The sequence below is a fragment of the Rhincodon typus genome, chromosome 41 (genome assembly GCF_021869965.1).
Source record: "Rhincodon typus isolate 14 chromosome 41, sRhiTyp1.1, whole genome shotgun sequence".
Classification (NCBI taxonomy): Eukaryota; Metazoa; Chordata; class Chondrichthyes; order Orectolobiformes; family Rhincodontidae; genus Rhincodon; species Rhincodon typus.
Genome location: NC_063372.1, coordinates 5,066,461 through 5,086,911, shown reverse-complemented (window position 1 = coordinate 5,086,911; position 20,451 = coordinate 5,066,461). Strand labels below are relative to the sequence as shown.

General features: G+C 39.2%; 1 protein-coding gene across 1 annotated transcript in view; it reads left to right on the top strand.

Annotated features, from left to right (window-relative positions):
• The first annotated feature begins 14,295 nt into the window (after positions 1-14,295).
• The window catches only part of LOC109921841 (zinc finger CCCH domain-containing protein 10-like), a 21,461-nt gene continuing 15,305 nt past the window's right edge, over positions 14,296-20,451 (top strand). The window contains exon 1 of the mRNA XM_020521895.2: positions 14,296-14,352. The gene's annotated coding sequence lies outside the window, so the exon portion shown is untranslated. The remainder of the gene's footprint in view (positions 14,353-20,451) is intronic.

The window sequence follows — 20,451 nt, the reverse complement described above, 5'->3', positions numbered from 1 at the left end:
AGTAATCTGGAGCGGCTGGGCCTGCCGAATCACATTGTTTGATAATTCTAACTTAATTCATAGAATAATAAATACTGTTTGCTTGAGTTCGCTAATTGATTTTAGATGGAATTTCTTTTTCCGAAAAGTCGTATTCATATATCTTCGAACAATAAACCTTTGAGGTTTGGGGGCAGAAAGCCGAATTTTCAGAGACGGCTTTATACTACAGTGTTGTCAGCTAAAGACCTTTTCTTACGTTCAATAACCGACATTTAGAAGTTGATCTCCTTTGGTGTTGCTCAAGACATTTTCTTTAAAAAATCACCTTTCGTCACTGATTTCCACTTCTCTTCTATCTCGTCTGCTGTTTCGTTCCTTTCGCCCTGCCGGCTTCATTCATTTATTTGTATGACTAACGCATAATTAGATTATTTACGTCTCTTAGGTCTCCAGTTGGTTTTGCTTGGTGTTTTAAAAAAAATCTGTTCAGTGTTTTTAGTTAGAACACCTTTTCTAATTTATCTTGCAAAAAAAAAATCTCCTTGGGTTAGTACTCGCGCAGAAATAGTACCACCCCGGCCCCATCCCATAACTAACCCTCCCTCTCATCCCCGCCTCTTTGACCTGACACAACCTGTCCATCTCCCACCTATCCGCTCCTCTCCCCTCACTGACCAATCCCCACCCCCTCTTTATTTGAGAGCTCCCTTCCCTGCGCCCCCCTATCCCCGAAGAAGTGCCCCAACCCAAAACGTCAACTTTTTTGCTCCTCTGCTGCCTGGCCTGCTGTGCTCCTCCAGTTCCACACTGTTATCTCTTGGGTTAGTGGTCTCACTGTAGTGCACAGAGCCGTAATTTTTCTCTGAGAAAGATGTTGATTTAGAATTGTTTCTAATCAATCTGGTCAGACAAGTGATGACACATCTGTCAGGTGGGACTTGAACTCGGGCTGTCTAGCTCTGAGATAGGTCTGCTATTGTGGCACAATAATCTCATGATGTTGAATTTATGGTTAAACCTACAAGTAACCTTATTCTCCGTTTACTCTCAAGCCTGGCACAGTGCCTTGCTGCTTTGTTATATGATTCTAGTGATAACAGGAACTGATGTAAAGTACAACTTAAATACATTCCCTGCAAAACTGAACACTTTGCAGATTTAATTGATCAGCAGTGTGAATTCCTGCTAATTGAGCCTGTTTAGAGTCAGTTATAGAGCCGTAAGGCATGGAAACAGACCCTTTGGTCCAACTCATCCATACTGACCAGATGTCCTAAATTAATCTTGTTCCATTTGCCCCACATCCCTTCCTATTCATGTACCCATTCAGATGACTTTTAATTGTTGTAATTGTACCAGCCTCCACTACTTCCTCGGGCAGTTCATTCCACACACGCACAACCCTCTGCATGAAAATATTGCCCCTTGGGTCACTTTTTAAAGTCTTTTCCCCTAGTGCCTTAAATCTATGTCCTTTAGGTTTGGACTCCTGTATCTTGGGGAAAAGACCTTGGCTATTCACCTCATCCCTGCCCTTCATGAGGTGACTGTCTGTGTGGCGTTTGCACATCCACCCTGTGTCTGTGTGTGTTTCTAGCGTGCTCCAGTTTCCTCCCCCAACACAAAAATGTGCAGGTTAGGTGGATTGGCCATGCTAAATGGCCCATAGTGTCCAGGGATGTGTAGGTTAGTTGGAATAGCCATGGGAAATGCAGGGTTATAGGGTAGGGGGGTGAGTTTAGACGGGATGCTGTCTGGAGAGTCAGTATGGAGTTGTTGGGCTGAATCGCCTATTTCCACACTGTAGGGATTCTATACTGTGGATTTTACAAACTTAATAAGGTCAGCCCTCAGCGTCTGACACTCCAGGGAAAATAGCCCCAGTCTATTCAGCGTCTCCTTGTAGTTCAAACTCTCCAACTCTGGCAACGTCCTTGTAAATCTTTTCTGCACCCTTTCGAGTTTCACAACATCCTTCCTAAAGCAGGGACCAGAACTGAATGCAGTATTCCAAAAGTGGCCTAACTCATGCTCCGTACAGCCGCAACATGACCTCCCAACTCCTGTACTCAATGCACTGACCAATAAAGGCAAGCATACCAAATGCTGCCTTCACTGTCCTATCTACCTGCAACACCACTTTCAAGAAAATATGAACCTGCACTCCAAGGTCTCTTTGTTCAGCAACAATCCCCAGGACCTTACCATTAAGTGTATAAGTCCTGCCCTGAGTTGCCTTTCCAAAATGCAGCACCTCATATTACTCTAAATTAAACTCTATCTGCCACTGCTCAGCCCTGTTGGCCCATCTGATCAAGGTTCTGTTGTACTCTGAAGTAACCTTCTTTGGTGTCCATTACACCACCAATTTTGGTGTCACTTGCAAATTTACTAACCATTCCTCCTGTATTCACATCCAGATCATTTACATAAATGACAAAAATCATTGGACCCAGCACCAATCCTTGTGGCACACCGCTGGTCATAGGCCTCCAGTCTGAAAAGCAACCCTCCACCACCAACCTGTCTCCTACCTTCAAGTTTGTCGACCTTTGTACTCTTACTAGTGAAACTAGTAAACAATTCCATATATTTTTAAAGTAACTTTCAGATTCAAAATTGGGTTACTTTCATTAGTGAAATGGACTGATTGGAAATGATCATATTTGTGGCAAATCCGTTTTTAGTGGTATTAACAAAACTGCTAGGTCGCCATTCATCAAGGAATATTGCTAATGCAAAAACCAAGCTTTCCAAAACGCCAGTTACATCTTGATGATGTCCAAATAAATTTGAGTGAAAACTTAAGCAAAAAAAGTAAATTTGGAAAGCTAGTACCATGTCAGAACAGATTACCCAATGCAGACTTTATGCTTCATCCTTTCTCTGACACCAGCCAGTTTTATTTTTAGTATTATCTATGAGGAGCTGTCTTAGAGAACTTGCTGAATGTAGTTGTGGGAGGTCAGTTAATATAGTAAGATTAATACATGTAGGAGAAGTAAGCTCATTCAATGCAATCATGGCTGATCTGATCATCCTCAACTCCACTTTCCTGCCTTTTTCTCATAATCCTTGATTCCCTTAATGAGTAAAAATCTTGTCTTTTTCAGTCGTGAATGAACTTTACGACCCAGCCTCTATAGCCCTCTGCAGTAAATAATTCCACAGATTTTACTGCCCTCTAGGAGAGGAAATTTTTCCTCCTCCTCTGTCTTAAATAAGCAACCCCTTATTCTGAGATTATAACCCTCTGGTTGTAGTATCTCCGACAAAGGGAAAGAACCTTTCTGCATCTACCATGTCTCAAACACATACACTCTATCTAAGAAGCTTATGTTTCAATAAGGTCTATTCTCATTCTTCTAACTTCATAACCTCATAAGAAAATCCCTCCAGACCCAGGATCAATTTGGTGGACCTTCTGGATTGCTTCTAATGCCAGTATATATTTTCTTTGATAAAAGAACCAGAAGTGTCCAAGATACTCCAGATGTGGTCAAACTTGTGCCAGGTATGGTTTTAGCAATACTTCCCTATTTTTATACTCCAAAACCTGGTAGACATATCCATTATGTTAGCAAATACTGGTTCCCATTTTTGGTTTTTAGGGACTTACACAATCAATTATAACCTGTGTAAAAGGTTCTTCAAATGTGGGAATTGGCATCAAAGGCACTGGTTCAATCACTGCCAGTGGCTTTCCTACCATCAGACATGTATGACAGGTATGGCAAAACTCAACCACATCTTTTTGCAATCCAATCTGAGGGACATGTATCTTAGCCCGAGTCTTCCTCACTCCTAGATGACCTCCTGCAGGTAATTTGTGTCCTACCCACAATACTTCCTGTCTTGTCCTACCAGCACACAATCTGGTGAATTTCCACCCATTTCTCATCTGCAGTAACATGCCAAGGTCTCCATCTCTGACTTAAGATTTTATCCTTTTACATAATTGCATTCTGGAATGCATTCTGACTCCTTTTCTGAGCAGGCTTTATGATATAAATCTTTTTCTATCACATATTTTTGTGTAATTCCATTAATCTTTCAGAACTAAACACCTCTGTCTTATCCTCTACCTGCTTCAGTTTTTCCTTGACCGTTTCATCAAACAGGGTGTCAGCTAACTGAACCTCAACTCCTACATCTTTCTCTTTGCTTTTCCCTTCCTGTTTTAACTTATGGCTGTAGGATTTTGTCACCACACCGTCTAGAAAAATTCCAGAGTATTTTTCTTTTAACTACTCAGTTCCCTGGTTTTCTTTTGGCTTTCCACTACAATGGGCATCACTCCCACCTGTGATCCATCTATATCATTTCTAAAAATAAACTGTCTTCCTGGAATAGCCAATTTTCCCATCACTCCCACATTCACTTCTGCAGTCTTGATTGGACTTTATAGCCTTATCTTACACAGGGGAACACTACTCCTCTCCATTTATTCCACAGATTACCACTCTCTCGGGCAATATTTTGGAAGGAGTGCAAACGTTTTCAGCTCTTACTATTAGAGACTGACTAGCTCCCATATCTCTCAATACTTTACCTACTCCCCCTGTGCTACCTGAGTGAATCTTACCCACACAGGTGAAGCCTTTGTAAAGATCTTAGTATCCAGCCCAGGACTAAGCTGTACACTCTCCTGCAGCTCCTCAACTTCTCTTGGGATTTCCTTTCCAACTTTAAATAATCCCACTGGTTTAGCCTCTTTTACCACATCCTTTTTCCCAGTTCTTTCTTAAACTACCACCACTGTCAATTTGTGTGTCCTACCTTATTGCAGTGAAAACACCTGAGGTCTTTCACCTCTTTTCTACCCTCTTGGGTTTCTTTTTTCTCATGTGGTAAACTGTTCCCAGTGTGATCTACTTTTTGTTTTTCATTGAAGCATCTCCCTCTTTCCCAATTTCTATCCCTGATGGAATGAAATTGCTGTCGGAAGCTAGATTTTGATTTATGCACTAATGAGTATTCATCTGCCATCTCTGCAGCTTTTCTCGCTGTTTTAACTTTCTGTTCCTCAAAATGAGTTCTTATAACTTCTGGAAGTGAGTTTTTAAACTCCTCCAGCAAAATAATGTCTTGTAAGAGCCTCGTATGTCTTTTCTATCTTTAATGTTCTCATCCATCTCTTGAAGTTGCTCTGTTTAATTCTTTCAAACTCAACATAACTCTGAGCTGGTTCCTTTCTTGCATTTCTGAACAGTTGTCTATATGCTTCTGATACCAATTCATAGGCACTCAAAATAGCCTGTTTTACTTCTTCATATTCTCCTGACAGAGCTGCAAACACTTCACTTGCCCTGTCTACCAACTTGGTGTGAGTTAACATTACCCACGCAGTCTCTGGCCACTTCATCTGTTTAGTCAATTTCTCAAAAGAAATGAAAAAGGTTTCTATATCTTTTTCATCAAATTTCTGTAAGGTTTTAACATATTTGTATACATCTCTACCAGGCCTTTGGCTGCACTGCGGTTGCTCATCATCAATATCTTCCTCACTAAGCCTACCTTCTACCTGCATCTCCATCCTGTTATGTTGACTTTCCTGTCTAGTTGCCAACTTTTGAAGTTCAGTCTGTCTCTCTTTCTCCCTTTCTTCTCTCACTCCTTTTTCTTCTGCTAGAGCCTTCCCCTCCTTTTCTTTTTGTTCTGCTAGGGCTCTTCTTTCCCTTTCTTTATCTTTAACTCCAATTGTCTCATTTGCAATTTAAGTTTTTTCTAACTCCACTGCACTTGACTGTTTCTTAGATATACCTAAATGCTTGACTAACTATGTTACAATTTCAGCTTTCTTACTATCCCTAGTTAAACCCAATTTTAGCCTGTCTGCTAATTCTAAAAGTGTCACCTTTTTGCCAAGTAAGTTTAGAAAGACAGCAAAGTTGACTCCCAGAACCTCTTCTAGCAATGTTAAGAGCCATTTCCCCACTTTTGATTTTAACCAACAGCAACCAATTGAAACTAAACAGATTTTCCACTTCTCACTTCAGTTTTATTTGGAGAGCTAGGACACGAGCCCCCATGTCTGTTTAAATCTGCTGGGACCTATTGTACTCTAAATTTGTTCAGGTCTGTTCAGATCCCAGACAAGCCTCCAATCTGTTATAAAGTGGAGATTGACCCTCTGCTGAGAACTAAAACTGAAACACCCAAAGAGGAGCACCTTGCCCTATAATCTGTTTAAAAAAAAAAAAAAAAAAGTGTAAAAAGTGGTGTAACCTGCTTTTTAACAACTTGTAGTGGTTAAATAAAATAAATCCCTGACACTCACTCTAAAATCAACTAGTAACAATTTATTTATCTAACTCTTTAATGTGAACAAATTTACTAAGCTATTAATAAACCAAATAAACCCCTTCTGACTATCAACTATTCCTGAATAAAGAAAGATTCTAATGGTATGCTGTTCCAATAAATACAAGCCCCACTTGCATATTAAACAAAAAGAGTTTAGTCTCTCGAAATTACAGCCAGGTTATGTCTCTTCTGAAATGTTCTGTGCTTTCTCCGTTAATTCTTCTGTCAGGAATATTAACTAGTCGTGCCTTCGGCACTGTCGATATTTAGACGGTGCTTTCTTTAAGACATAGACGAGGCTGTAAGAGCCAGCGATTCTTTCATGAGGGCTGTTAACTCTGGTGGATGGCAGTTAGCTCATGTTTTGTCCAACTGCCCCCTTCTTTTATACCCTTGATGACATATCAATATTTCTTAGAATAGGATTGGTCCTATGTTATTAAAATCATCCAATTGAAATTGAGTTGGTTTTTTGGTATCTAAGTGCCTGGCTCAAATTGATTGGCTAAATTCAAAAGCTTGTTGTCTTGATTAAAAACTGCTGATTGACCTGCTAACTGTACGGCCTTTCGATACAAATGTTTCAATTTGGGTGCTCTCTATGTACTTGCAAACTTTCAAGCTGCTGCTCACGGATATCCATTTTAAATCTCTAAGCATAGAAAAAGCACATGATTTTTTAAAGGGACCATGCAATGCTTTCCTCCCCTGGCATTTTACAAACATCAAATTCTAACTTCCTGCCTCCTAATCCACAAAGACTCGACCCAACTTCTCAACAATTTAAATAATCTTTTGCCTTTTTTTATATTACTTGTCTTTGCTTTCAGAATTAGTTCAGGAAAAAGTGACATCTCTCATGTAAAGTTAAAATTTGTGCCTTTTAAACATGTTGACTATAATTGGAAAATATTGTTGAAGGGAATCTAATCCAAAACTATTGTATTGTCAAGTTTAAGATTATTGTAATTTTAGTTTAAAGTTTTCCTTTGTATATTTACTTCCCTGGTTTGCTGTTCTATGAAAATGAAACTTGAGGCAATCACATGCAAGAATTTCAAGCTGGTGCAAGTGAAATTGGGTTCTTTCCGAAGAGAATCGAGGGATGTTGGGATAAAGTGGTAAAATTGAGTTGACGTGGATCTGCAGGATCTTACTCAATGGTGGAATGGACTTGAGGGGCCTTATAGTGCACTGCAACTCCTTCTTCTTGTATTCATTATAAATATAGGATTTGTAATAAATGTGCAGTCTTGCCATAATGTAATTACAGCTTCCTGCCCTTGTTGAGACAACTGTCTCCACTTGCATGTATTTATACGACAAGGTTTTGCATTGTACATAGGAACTTTAATGTTAACATATCTATATTGAATCTCTTTTGCATTGATGCTTCCTGTCAAATATTTCCATTATTAGATTGTAGGTTTGTATTTATAACTGAAAATTTCTCGGTGGACATATTGCAGTGCCACTACTAGCCAGAAGATTGTGGTTCATGTTGACGTGTTATCTCTGGGAACTTATATTTTGACCTTATTTTTAACATTTCTGTTCTATCATGTACAGTGTGGATCAAATTATGCCTCAGTGGGTAATAGGGAAGACAAATGGAACGTTGGTCTTTATTTCAAAGGGATTGTATTATAAGAGATGGGAAGTCTTGCTAAAGTTATACAAGGCACTAGTCAGACCACATCGAGAATACTTTGGACAGTTTTTATCAAATAAAAGATATACTGCCATTGGAGGCAATCCAGAGGAGGTTCACTCAGTTGATGCCAGGTATGGAGGGAATGTCTTATGAGGAGGGCATGTGCTCATTAGAATTTAGAAGAATGAGAGATGACCTTATTAAAACACGATTGTTTGGGGACTTGACAGGCTAGATGCGGAGAGTTTGTTTTCCCTTCTGGGAGAGTTTGGACCAGAGGGCATAGTCTCAGAATAAGGGGTTGTGCGTTTAAGACACGTTTGAGGAAGAATTTCTTTTTTCAGCAAAAGGCTGTTGAGGCCGCGTTATTAAGTATATTTAAGGCTGAGACAGATTCTTAATCATTAAGGGAATTGAGGGCAATAGGGAAAAGGCAGGAAAGTGGAGTTGAGGATTATTAGATCAGCCATGATCAACTTAAATTGTGGACCAGACTCAGTGGGCTGAATGATCTTATGGTCTCTGTGCACTGGCCTGGTTCTCCCTTGGTTTCTAACTCTTCTTTTGAAGAATCTAATGGCCATATTTTGAACAAAAAAGGCACTCGATTTTACACTTCTGCATCAGCCTTTTTACTTTTGTGTCCAAAGTTAAATTAGAAAAATTATGTGTAAACTGAATCCTGCCTCAGGCAGGATGGAACAATAATACAGTACCCCATAAATTCTTCAAAATAACTTCTTTAGTTTTTAATCCTATGAATTATTTTCAGATGCTTCATCAAAATTCCTCCCTTGGTCTCAAAATTTTAAGTGATCCTGTCTGTTTACTAACACAACTCTAATGAAGCATTCAACCAATGAACATCTCCGATAAGAAAAGATCCAACTGTCTTCACAACCCAGTGGCATCTCTTCTGCCACAGCCTTCTGCTAGTAGTAAGCATTAATCCCGCTCCTATGCAGGCCAGTTATCACTGCAATGGCTACAAGAGGAGAGCATGGTTGCATTTTTTTTTGAGAAATGTCTCACCTCCTGAATCCTCAAAACTGCTGGTTCATTTTGTAAGGCTCAGGTCAGGACAAATGAAATATTTACCATTCTTCTGGGTGGCTTTAGACCAACAATACTGAAGACACCAAACACACAAGTGTTGAGCTATGCCTGCAACTGGACGGTATACCCACTGTGGCTGCTACATTCTTCATATGATGCAGTTCACCAACTCGCCAAGCTTGTTTTGACAGCACTTTCCAACCCTGCAATTTGTTACCAAAAAGGATTAGAACAACAACAATATTCATGGTAATACCATCATTACCAAGCCTGCTTCTCGGGTATGCATCACCCTGAGCTAGACATTTATTGTCAAACCTCCATTGCCACGGAGCCAAGATGTTGGTTCTGAGGAAGGGTCACCAGACCTGAAACGTTAACTCTGATTTCTCTTCACAGATGCTGTCAGACCTGCTGAGCTTTTCTAACAACTTCTGTTTTTGTGTCAAGGTATTGGGTTTGCTGACCCAGTATCATTGTATACTTCAAGAAAGCCAACCGTGACAACCTGATGATAACTAGGAGTTGGGTGACAAATGGGATCTTGATAGAATTGCTCATATCCCAGAAGCACATTTAAAAATAATTTAAATATATTCCATCTTGATTCAAGTTTCTCATTTGATTTGGTCAATTGATACAGTGTGGAAGGAGGCCATTCAGGCCATCATGTTTGCATCGACTCTTGGAATGAGTACTTTACTTGGTGCCATCCTTTCACCTTCACCTTGAAACCCTGCACCTCCTTTCTTTTTGGATAAGTCTAATTCCCTTTCGAATGTTTCATTTGAACTTGCCTCCACGCTCTAGGCAATGCATTCTAGATCTGTGTAACAATATTGGATTTCTTCAATTCATTAAAACTGTATGATCCTGAAACAGAGGAAAAAGCAAGTGCTGGGGAGTGGTTAGGCAAGATGGTCAGGGCTAATTCAAGTTTTGAGGCACTCTGCTTTTTCTTTCTTTCCTCTTCACCACAGTGTAATCATGTTGTATGCTGCAGATGCATTTAACAATAGAGTGCAAGTGGCGCTGATTTAAAAAGTGAAAAAAAAACACAAAGAATTGTAATACTGGAAATTCAAAACACAAACTGAAATTGTTGGAGGAAACTCAGCAGGTCTGGCAGCATCTGTGGAGAAAAAGCAGAGTCAATGCTCCGAGTCCAGTGACCCTTCAGAACTGATAGCTGGAAAAAAATGTGATATTTATGCTTGGGGGAGGGGTGGGGGCCAGCAAGAACAGGAATGACAGTTAAGGAGACAAAGGGATGATTGATATTCTGCTCAGGAGGAAAAACAAACTGATAATTGGGACCATAGGTAGGTGAAAATGAGTTGGCTATGCTGAAAACAGCCAATGTGATAACAGGGCCTCTGGTTTGGGTAAAGGGTGTGGCAGATGTTCAAGTTCTAAAATTGTTGAATTCTCTATAGAGTCCTGAAGGCTGCAGTGTTCCCAAACAGAAAATGAGATGCTCTTCTTCCATCTTGTGCTAAGTCTTGTTGGAGCACTGCAGCAAGCCCAAGACAGAAATGTTGACCAGGGAACCTGGTGGACTGTTAAAGTAACAGGCAACTGGAAGCTCGGTCATTTTTATGGACAGAATGTAGGTGTTCTGCAAAGCAGTCACCTAGTCTGTGTTTCGTCTCCCATTGTAGAGGAGACCACAATGTGCCCAGTCCCTTCCGACTTAAAGCATTGGTGGGATCAAGTTATTTTCAGAATTTCCAGTTTGCATGCACCAGCTGCAGCCTCTTCACCGTGAATGTGCAGTCCCTTCTACATGCCCATGCCCATCCCCATCCATCACTACCCTCCTCTGCCTGGCTGAGCTTATCTTCACTTTGAACAGCTTCTCCTTTAACTCCTCTCTCACTGCAGGTCAAAGGTGTGGCCATGGGTACCCCTATGGGACCCAGTTATACCTGTCTCTTTGTGGAGCATGTAAAACATTCCTTGTTCCAATCATTCTCTGGCCCCAAAACATACCTGTTTCTCCAGTGCATCAGTGAGACCATTGGTGCTGCTTCCCTTTCTCATTCTGAATTGGAAAAATGTATCAATTTTGCCTCCAATTTCCACCCTGCTCTTGCCTTCACTGGTCCATCTCTGATTCCTCCCTTCCCTTCCTTGACATTTCTGTGGATAGGATGGCCATTGTTATCCACTGCAAACCCTATGATTCCCACAGTTGCTTGGACTGTACATCCTCACACCCTGCTTTCTGTAAGGACTCTTTCCCATTCTCCCGGTTCCTCAATTCCATCTGTTCTGATGATGCCACCTACTGCAGACAGATGAGCCTCAGAAATGTTCACATTTTCCCTCAACTGAGGATTCCTCGTCACCGTGGTCGATGGGCCTTCAACTGTGGCCGACCCATTTCCTGCACTTCTGCCCTCTTCTCCGCCTTCAACACTGATTAGTGTCTCCCAGTCCTCACTTTCCATCCCACTAGCATCCACATCCAAAGGATCACAAGCCACCATTTCTGCCAGATCCATCAAAATGCCACCACTTGACACATTTCCCTCCCTTCCTTTGCCAGCATTTCACAGGGGCCATTCTGTCCAGGACACCCTGGTCCACTCCCAACATTACCTCGCATGCCCCATGGCACCTTCCCATGCAGTCGCAGAAGGTGCAACACTTGCCCATTGTGTCCTTCCTCCTCACGATCGCAGGCTCCAGACATACCATCAAGGTGAAGGTGCAATTTACCCGAACCTTACTCAGTCCAGTATGTGCTGCTCACAATGTGGTTGTCTCCTGTCAACTTCACCCAACCACCAGCAAGGATAAACACTACCTTTTGCTAGCTACTATCTGTTCTGCACTGAACTCAGTGCAGAACTCTACTTTCTTACCACAGATGGTGTCAGATCTGCTGAGTTTCTCCAGCAATTTATGTTCTGATTAAAAAGCAGTTCCATCATGTTACAGCTGTTAACATTAATGTTGAAACTCCTTTCAATGGAAACATGCATTTTCCACTCTAGCACCCGTCTCTCCAAAACATACTGTCTAATTGAGCAACACTACTGGAGATCTGTTAGTGTAGGATTGAACTTCTGTCTTAATTTCATGAAGCTTTAACCACAGTAGTTTACATATGTAAATGTTGACTTGCCTCACCCCTTGTAAGTTGCTGGATTGACTTCTTAATAGCAATAAGAATACAGCAACAAATAAATGACTCTGGGGTAACTTGGGATGGAAAATGGATGCGAGCAAGGTCCCTCCATGATCCACTTGAGTTATATCTTTCTGTTGAGACATGTTGTGCAGGTAAGTGATGACTGCTTTTTTTTTTGTTTTGCACAATGACTCTGATACTTGTCCCGAAGCAGGAAAAAATATTGATGTATAAAAGGCCATTCTTGCTTGAAATTGGTACAATTTCCTGTCTGTTGCATTGTTTTCACTAGGAGTATAAACTTGGATGTTTAAGTAAGTTATGATGTACACTGTTAGTTTGAACTAAACTATTAGCACTTTCAAAAAAACAGGACAAAATGTCAGACTGGAGGTGATGCAGCTTAATTTGTAATAGCCAGTAGGTGGAGCCAGTATTCTAATTAGTGCACGTAACAATTTGGTGCACTGCCATTTTCCATACTGCTTATTTAAAATTCCCTTCAGTTCACTTGATTTCCCTCAATGGTCATTTGAAATTCCTCAAAGTGGCTGACAATTCATTTTTAATTTTACTGTTAATAGCTTTTGAGAATGCTGGTGTTAAGTGTAAAAAGTAAAATTTCTGACGTTTACGTGGATTAGAAATAAATAGTCTTGGTGCATAAAGGCCTTGATCATTTGAGAATTTAACGTGCTCAGCACGTTTTTTGCAACATGGTGGGACTGACTGTAGTGGTGGCCAATTTTCTGAAAGTTTTAACGAATGCATAGAATTCATCTACTGTTACACTATTTTTATGAAAATGTCTCATCATTTTGCTGGCTCTATATTTTTATCCTCACTTTAAAAAGAAATTTTAAATGGTTTACACCCAAGCTTTTATTTAAAGTTGCAAATGTCTTGCATTTATTCCATTGATTCTGCCTCAACGTTGATCCCCCTTATTGATGTTTCCATGTTACAGGGAAACAAACAGAATTGTCCGCTGCTCATTAGTTAGGTTATTTATTGCCTTCATAAGAAGTGAAAAGGTAATACTTCCAATTGCCTTCGGGGTACTTTTCCCACACAGACCAATTAGTGTTGGACTGCTTTGCTAAACTAGGAAATGTGTTACATGTGAATTGCCACAATTTGTGTTAACGGGTTTCACCATTAGAATGGCTTCAAATGGTTGCACAGTGCAACACGAAATGCTGAGTGGTATGTTGCCAGTTTATATCCCATGGAGACACAAAGCATGTAGCTGATTGCTACTATGCTTTCAAGGAAGGTGTGGTGAAGATTCTGATTTTTCACCAATGGACAAGTCATTCTGGGTCTGTCAGCCATCTTCCAGTGTCTGAGTAGGAAAGCATACCATTGCTGAACTTCAATGGCTTAGTCTTTAAATGCATTGAGTTTTGTGTGGTGTTCAATAGACTGATGAGATTCCAAATTCAGTCCTTGACCCTTATTGATTTAGATCTCAACCAGAGCAGTTGTGGGGACGTTTATAACTGCTTTAACTGTTCTCAGGCTACAGAAAGGAAACATAGCCAAATTTTGTTTCCAGTTGATAGTCCCTGATCTCTGTTGTATGATACTCATGGGTGTTTTGTTCTAGATTATCAATAGAAGTAATTTGGGGCACCCTGAAGACTCAGCTTGTTTAGATGTCTGTAACTGAGCTATGAAGCCTAAAGATCCCAGATTCTGAGTAGTGTTCAGTGATGAGTTAGTTAATCACAGCCAATATAGGAGTAGGGTTGATGCAATTTTGTCTATGGCCTTCTGGATTATGGGGCAAAAAAGTCACAATAAAGTCTCATGCCTCATCGTTCTCAGTGAGCCCTCCTGTAAGTGTGCAGTGATATTGGATTAGGTTTAGCTTGGCCTCCACAGGTGAATAGAATGCCTTTTTAGGTCCACACATAATGAACATGCATCTGAGTGCACTGTCAGAAATCTGGTACATCTATACTTCATTCAGGAATAGAAAAAAATTGGTCAGGGTTGGAAAGCTGAAATTCCATTAACTCTTATTGCATGTATTCCTCCATTAACAGTGTACTTTCAATGAATGTTTTAATCATTGTGAGATGAGTGATATTTTATTTTGTGGATGTCTGTAATTCCCACTTTCTTTGTAAAGACGTGACTTGTTTTTCTTTTGCAGTTCCTTGTTGAGCATCTTGACTGAGCAGCGCTGAATTAAACTATAAACTGTAAGGTACAGATCATTTAGTCAACAGTGACAACAGCAAGGCTGCCAATAGCATTGATGACATTTGCTGAGACGTCTTGCGCAACCTTTGCATCTGCAGCAAGCGCTACAAGTTTTGCCATACAAATGCGAATAAATGTTCTGAACTTGGCATTTTGCTTTATGACATGCCTCTTTATGAAAAGGCTTGATTCAAATCTTTCATGGCTGTCAGAAGGGTAGATTTCGTAGGCCCAAACATAAATTACTGCATGTAAAATATGATGTATATAATTATGAAAATCACAGTGAAAAGCATATACCAGGTACTGTTACTCTGCAATGAGTATATAAGTTCCACATCAAGGCGATAGCCATCTGAAGAGAAATATTAATCCTGCTGAGCTAGGAATGTGGCAAAAATTCACAAACGGATGATCGCTAATTTCACAAAAATCTTATGCTGCAGAAGCTTAACAGGGAACTCCATTGCAGGTATCAGAAGTGGAACAGAATGTATATCTCTGCAAACAAATGGAGTGGGAGTGGTGCTTTCCATATTTCTTGGAAATAGCTGGGATGCTGTGCTATCATGGAGTGATACTCTTGAAAGGATGTGACTAAGGCCTGGCATTTTTTATTTTGTTAGTCTTTCTTATGCCTAATAGAATAGATCACAGTCTCTTTCTAAGCTCAGCGGGTTATCCCAGAAGAATCTGCATTGCATGCAAAAAAAAGCAGTTTATAAATTAAGCTCATTGTAAACTGTTGTATCAGTGCATGTTCATTATTAGCAGACTTCAATTGATCAATTTAGCAGTGAACAAGTGACAACATTTGTGAAGGTGCATGTGATGCACACTTGTGTTCACTGCATTAATTCCACTACTTAAAAAAAATTAGCTAAATATTTCTTAGTATGTATCACGGTGGGTTAGTAGATTAATTTGCTGCAAAACTTGACTTTTACCAGTTACTGTTTTCCAGTAGCTCAATCATAGTTTTAAACTGTTCTCTAATAGTTTATCATGCTGTTGTTAGATATTGCTTGTAATGTTAAGTTGAACATCACCATCTGTCCTTTTACTTAAACAAAGTATCTTGACATATTCTTAAATCATCCTGAATCACTGGAATCTCCATGTTGGTTAAATGGAAGGTTTGTTTAATTTTTATTCCAACTATTAATAACTTATATATGGTTATAAAATGGATGTTCTGAATTTGAACAACCTCCAACACCTGTTTAGTTTCCAGAAGCTGTTGTGGAAAAGTTCTCATGCAGGAGGTGTTACCATGTTATATTTCTGAATGATCTGATTTTGAACACTTAGATTTACTTCTACATTGGAACTATCTTCCAACTTTGATTAACTACTAAGTTGCAGGACAATTCATCTCTTGCCCTAACCCATCCAATGTTGCAGTTCAGGTTTTGTAGAAGGAATATTTGTTTTGATCTAATTGTTAGTTTACTGATTTCTTTTTATTTGTAATTCTCTAAACTAGAGAAAACACTTCTTGATGCAAAGTATTCTTTAATTTTCTTGAAGCAAACTACTGTAATTGTCATCTGTATTGATGGTTATAAAAATGTAAACATTCTAATGACCTTCTGCCATCAGATAGTGTTTCTTGTTGGGATTTAGGTTATTTGTTCTACCAATGAGAAAAAGATGTTAACATCAAAATGCTGCAGTTATCCATCATTGTTTTCTTTGAGGAAAGTCAAATCAATCAATCAATCAGTGGTCATGAAAATGGCTATGTAAATACAGACCTTTATTTTCAACAGAATATTTATTTTGTGGGGAACAAACAGTCTCTGTGCAAAATGGGTTTTTGTAGCTCTTGTGCTCTTTGTGATCCCCCCCAAGAAAAATTGGAGTATAATTCCATGCGGTACCAAAGCCCAAAATTACATCGGAGTACAGCTGCAGCCCATTTCTCCTTGGTACTGCAAGCTACAAGATACTTAGTTTCCATTTGTTATGTACAATCTTGCTGTGTAGTATCAGCTTTCAGAGACGAGAGCTAAAAATTAAATACGTTTTTAATTAAAATACATTCCACAGAAGAATTGGCTGAATTCTTTAAAGTAATCCCCAATAAACCAAAAAGCTAAAAACAGTATTTCCCTACATAGTCTAAACATGCCTATTGTTATAAAACATAATGAATAAAATCCACTGATAAATGTTTTGCATTTATAGCTTCCATCACATTTGCACATAATTGGCTCAGATTTATTGATTAAAAACAAAACGACATGTTCAATGGTATAATATCTAACAGCATGGATAAATGTGACAGTATTATTCAGCTTTTAGTGGAATTGTTTAAAATATTTAACTGTGCAAATCATGGTTCTTCTGGTACTGAAAAATCTGAGAATTTTGATCTCAAATTCTTAGTATTCCCAGTTTTCCTCAATGCATTAGAACCTAATCATAATCCCCTTTAAGGACATTTTTTTTTGTTTGATCGAAATCAAAGTCTTCAGGATGTTAACAGAGAATGACGGGAGAGAAGTATAAACTATTTCCACTGGTTGGGGTTTCTAAAACTAGGGGGCATAGTCTGAGATAACTAGTCTGAAGAAGGGTCTCGACCCGACACGTCAGCCTTCCTGCTCCTCTGATGCTGCTTGGCCTGCTGTGTTCATCCAGCTCTACACCTTGTTATCTCAGATTCTCCAGTATTGGCAGTTCCTACTATCTCGGCATAGTCTGAGAATTGGGGCCAGTTCAGAAGAGATGTTAGGAAACATTTCTACACACAAAGGATGGGGATGCTAGATCAGTTGTTAATTATCTGTCTCAAATTTAAAATGTTTAAGCAAAGGTATTAAGGGATATGGGCCAAACATAGGTATATGGAGTTAGGCCACAGATCAGCCATGATCTCATTGAATGGTAAATCAGGCTCAAGGCGTTGATTGGCCTATTCTTATTTAGATGTTCCTGTAAAAGTAAAGTCATCATAGTTCTACTGGACCGTAGCGCTGCTGTCTCATTAGAAAGACACAATGGTTTCACAATGGTAATGGTTTAACCTGAGGGTCATCATGCATCAGACGAGGAGAGAGGTTTGAGAATGCGAGTCCTTCATGGTAACTCAGTCAGTGTAGAAGTTAAGTTGCGCTGTTTGCATTAATCTGCATCACAAACCAGCCGTCCAGCTAACTGACCCCCTTTTGTTCCAATAAGTACTAGTTGCACTTGGTGACCTGTTAATAGGATGAAAAGTAGAAACTCCTTGGTTATGACCATTTCAAAAAATCAGAAATGTATCTTTTGAATATCAATCGATCTAAATTAGCAATATACTCGGTGAAAATTGTTCTGACCACTGATTGGAGTTTTGTATACAATAATGGAACACAATAATATAACTAATAAAGTTAATGGAAGCTGCTCTCTTTGCCTTAATTGGAGTCTTGCCTATTAAGATCAACATATAATGTCACAAATCGTGAAAGCCTTTGTTTAATTTTGTAGAAATTTAATAATGTTCAAAAATCTCAATGTTTACATGTTGACAAGAGATTTTATAGGTGAACTTGCATAAACGTTTTGACCTGAAGGAGCTGTTCGTGCATTAGTATCTATAAATGAGATATTTTGCCTTGATTTCTACATGCATCAGGATCCACGGGCTAGGTTATGCCACATTACTTACACTTTTTCTGTTCTGATTCTTGGATTCAGCTAGCAAACCTTCACTGTTCTACTGTTTCAAGGGTTTGTTTACTACATCTGGTACAAATCAAGCATAAATTACTTTTGTTCTGAAAATGTACAGATACATTTGTCATAGTTTAAGCATGACAGTTTATCACATCTATTATTGGGCCAGGATTAAGTTAATTCTGCACTGGTTTATATTGTTTAAAGAAAATTCTCAACACACTTCTGAGTCAGAGTGTTGTGTTCAAATCTAAGATGACACTTCCAGTATTGTATTGAGGGGGTGCTCCTATCAGAGATGCAATCTTTAAGAGGAGTCATTAAACCAGGACCACATCTCCCCCCTCAGTTGAACAGAAGATCCCATGGCACTATTTGGAAGAGGAGCAGGGAAGTGTTCCCCGATGATCTAGCTGATATTGATCCCTCAACCAGGTTTTTACAAAACATTATCAGGGTGGTTTTTGTGTGCAGATTGGTTGCTTAAAATCACAAGATTAGCTGTAAGTCCCAAGTTCTCCATTAGGTTGTGAAAAGCGCAACACAAACGTAGGTCTTTTCTAGCTTTGGTTTCTTCTGTATGTTATGGTTGAATGGCAGAGCAGACACGATGGGCTGAATGGCCTAATTTTGCTCCTATTTCTTTGGAACATATGAAGTTAACCCTCAAATGTTGTCCTATATTTAGAAACGCATATTCACTTTCCAGTTTCCTCCACGCAGCCAGTCAGCCAAGTTTGAGCATTTACCTGCAGGGAAAGGGAGCAACATCAGACTATTCTAAAACATCTCTTTACAGTGGAATTAAGAATAACATAGGCATATTCTACAAACAGGTAAGCTTTCTGCCTTCTTAGTATTGGGGAGGTTGGAGCAAACTTGTGGAATGCAGTTCAGGTACCTTACATCTGAGGTCAGTGAGACCATCTAATCAAAGTTTGTATTTGATAATATATTATTTGGGAATAGTGTTTAATTTTGTAGGAATATATTGTTCAAATTATTTCCACTGTTTGTGTATCTTTCCTCATGTATATTTTGGCACTGAGGGAGGGGTTACATGGCCTGCTCTCTGGTACCACATTGATTCTTAACAACTCATCCCTGTTTAGTGCAGTTCCTCTCAAACTTTTAAGCTTGTCATTTGTGCTATTGTTGATATTCCACTCATATTAAAAATGCTGCTCAAATTTAGTGTGGCTTACACCTGATAACTTTTTGTTTTTAAGATGCAGTTTCCAGATTCTCCTGGCTATTCAGGTGAAGCAGTTTGACATTTTATTTAAGCTGTTTCTTGCACATCAGTCCTTAAACTCACCCTTTGAAGTAATTACAAGGGTGAAATTTGCATTTGAAGATGACAAAATTTCTGAAAACATCAGAAGCCATTTCAGGACTGAAAACTCACTCAATACAATGAACATTAATGTTAAGTGCCACTTTGTGTTCACCGTTGAAAATAGATTGAGCTTTGTAGCTTTTTGAAGGAAGTTATCTTTGGCCTGTGATATCTATGCAAAATTGTATGGATGATTTCCAGCCAGAGCCCAGTTCAAGCCTTTGAAGCTGAGATACTTCTGTTTCCTTATGCATCTATTCAGTGCAGTGCCCTGAAGCTCTAAATCCCCAATGGTTCAGTTGGTTAATGTACATCTATTATGGCACTGAGCCACACTCATCGTAGATTTGATTCATGGTCTGTGCTGAAGCATCTGATCTCACTAGTATGATGCTGGTGCAGTTAGTTTCATGATATCCAGGCTTGTGGGTTGAACCTGACTGACTTTTACTAACTGATCCCTGATAGTATAAGCAGGCTATGAAAATTCTAATTGTCAAACTTATTAATAAGTGAAGGTATCTTGGACAGTTTAGTCAAAGGCTGCACATCTCTGTGGAACTGTAGCTCTTCATGAGTCTTCTTTCAAAAGAAAACAGGAGAAAATTGGGACTGAGATGAAAAGCATTTTGTACTGCAGTTGTTGCTAATCAGAAGCAAGGCAAATAGTCCAGTTAAACCTGGCTGACAGCAAAAGAAGTCTCCATTTGAAACCTTTTTATTTTTCTATCTGATACACAGAATCAGAATGACTAAAATGCTTTTTTTTTGGGGGGGTGTGTGGGGTGAGTAGGGTGCAAGTGGGATGTGAAAATGGAATTTCAAAACACTGCATTAAATTTTCAGCTGATTGGGTTTAATAGATATAAAATTATGTATCTTTTTGGCTTTGTTTTCAACTGCAAATAGTAATCCAAAGCACATTCTATGTTTCTGAATACTTCCAGTAAACATTTCAGATTTTTAATATTCGAGTTTCTTTTACAAATGTGTGATGCTAGTTTTTCCATCACACAGCTCTCTGTCTAGTCCTTTTAATTGTTTCTTTCACTCTTAAGACAAAATATCACAAATTCTTATCAGATCCTGCACAGCCTT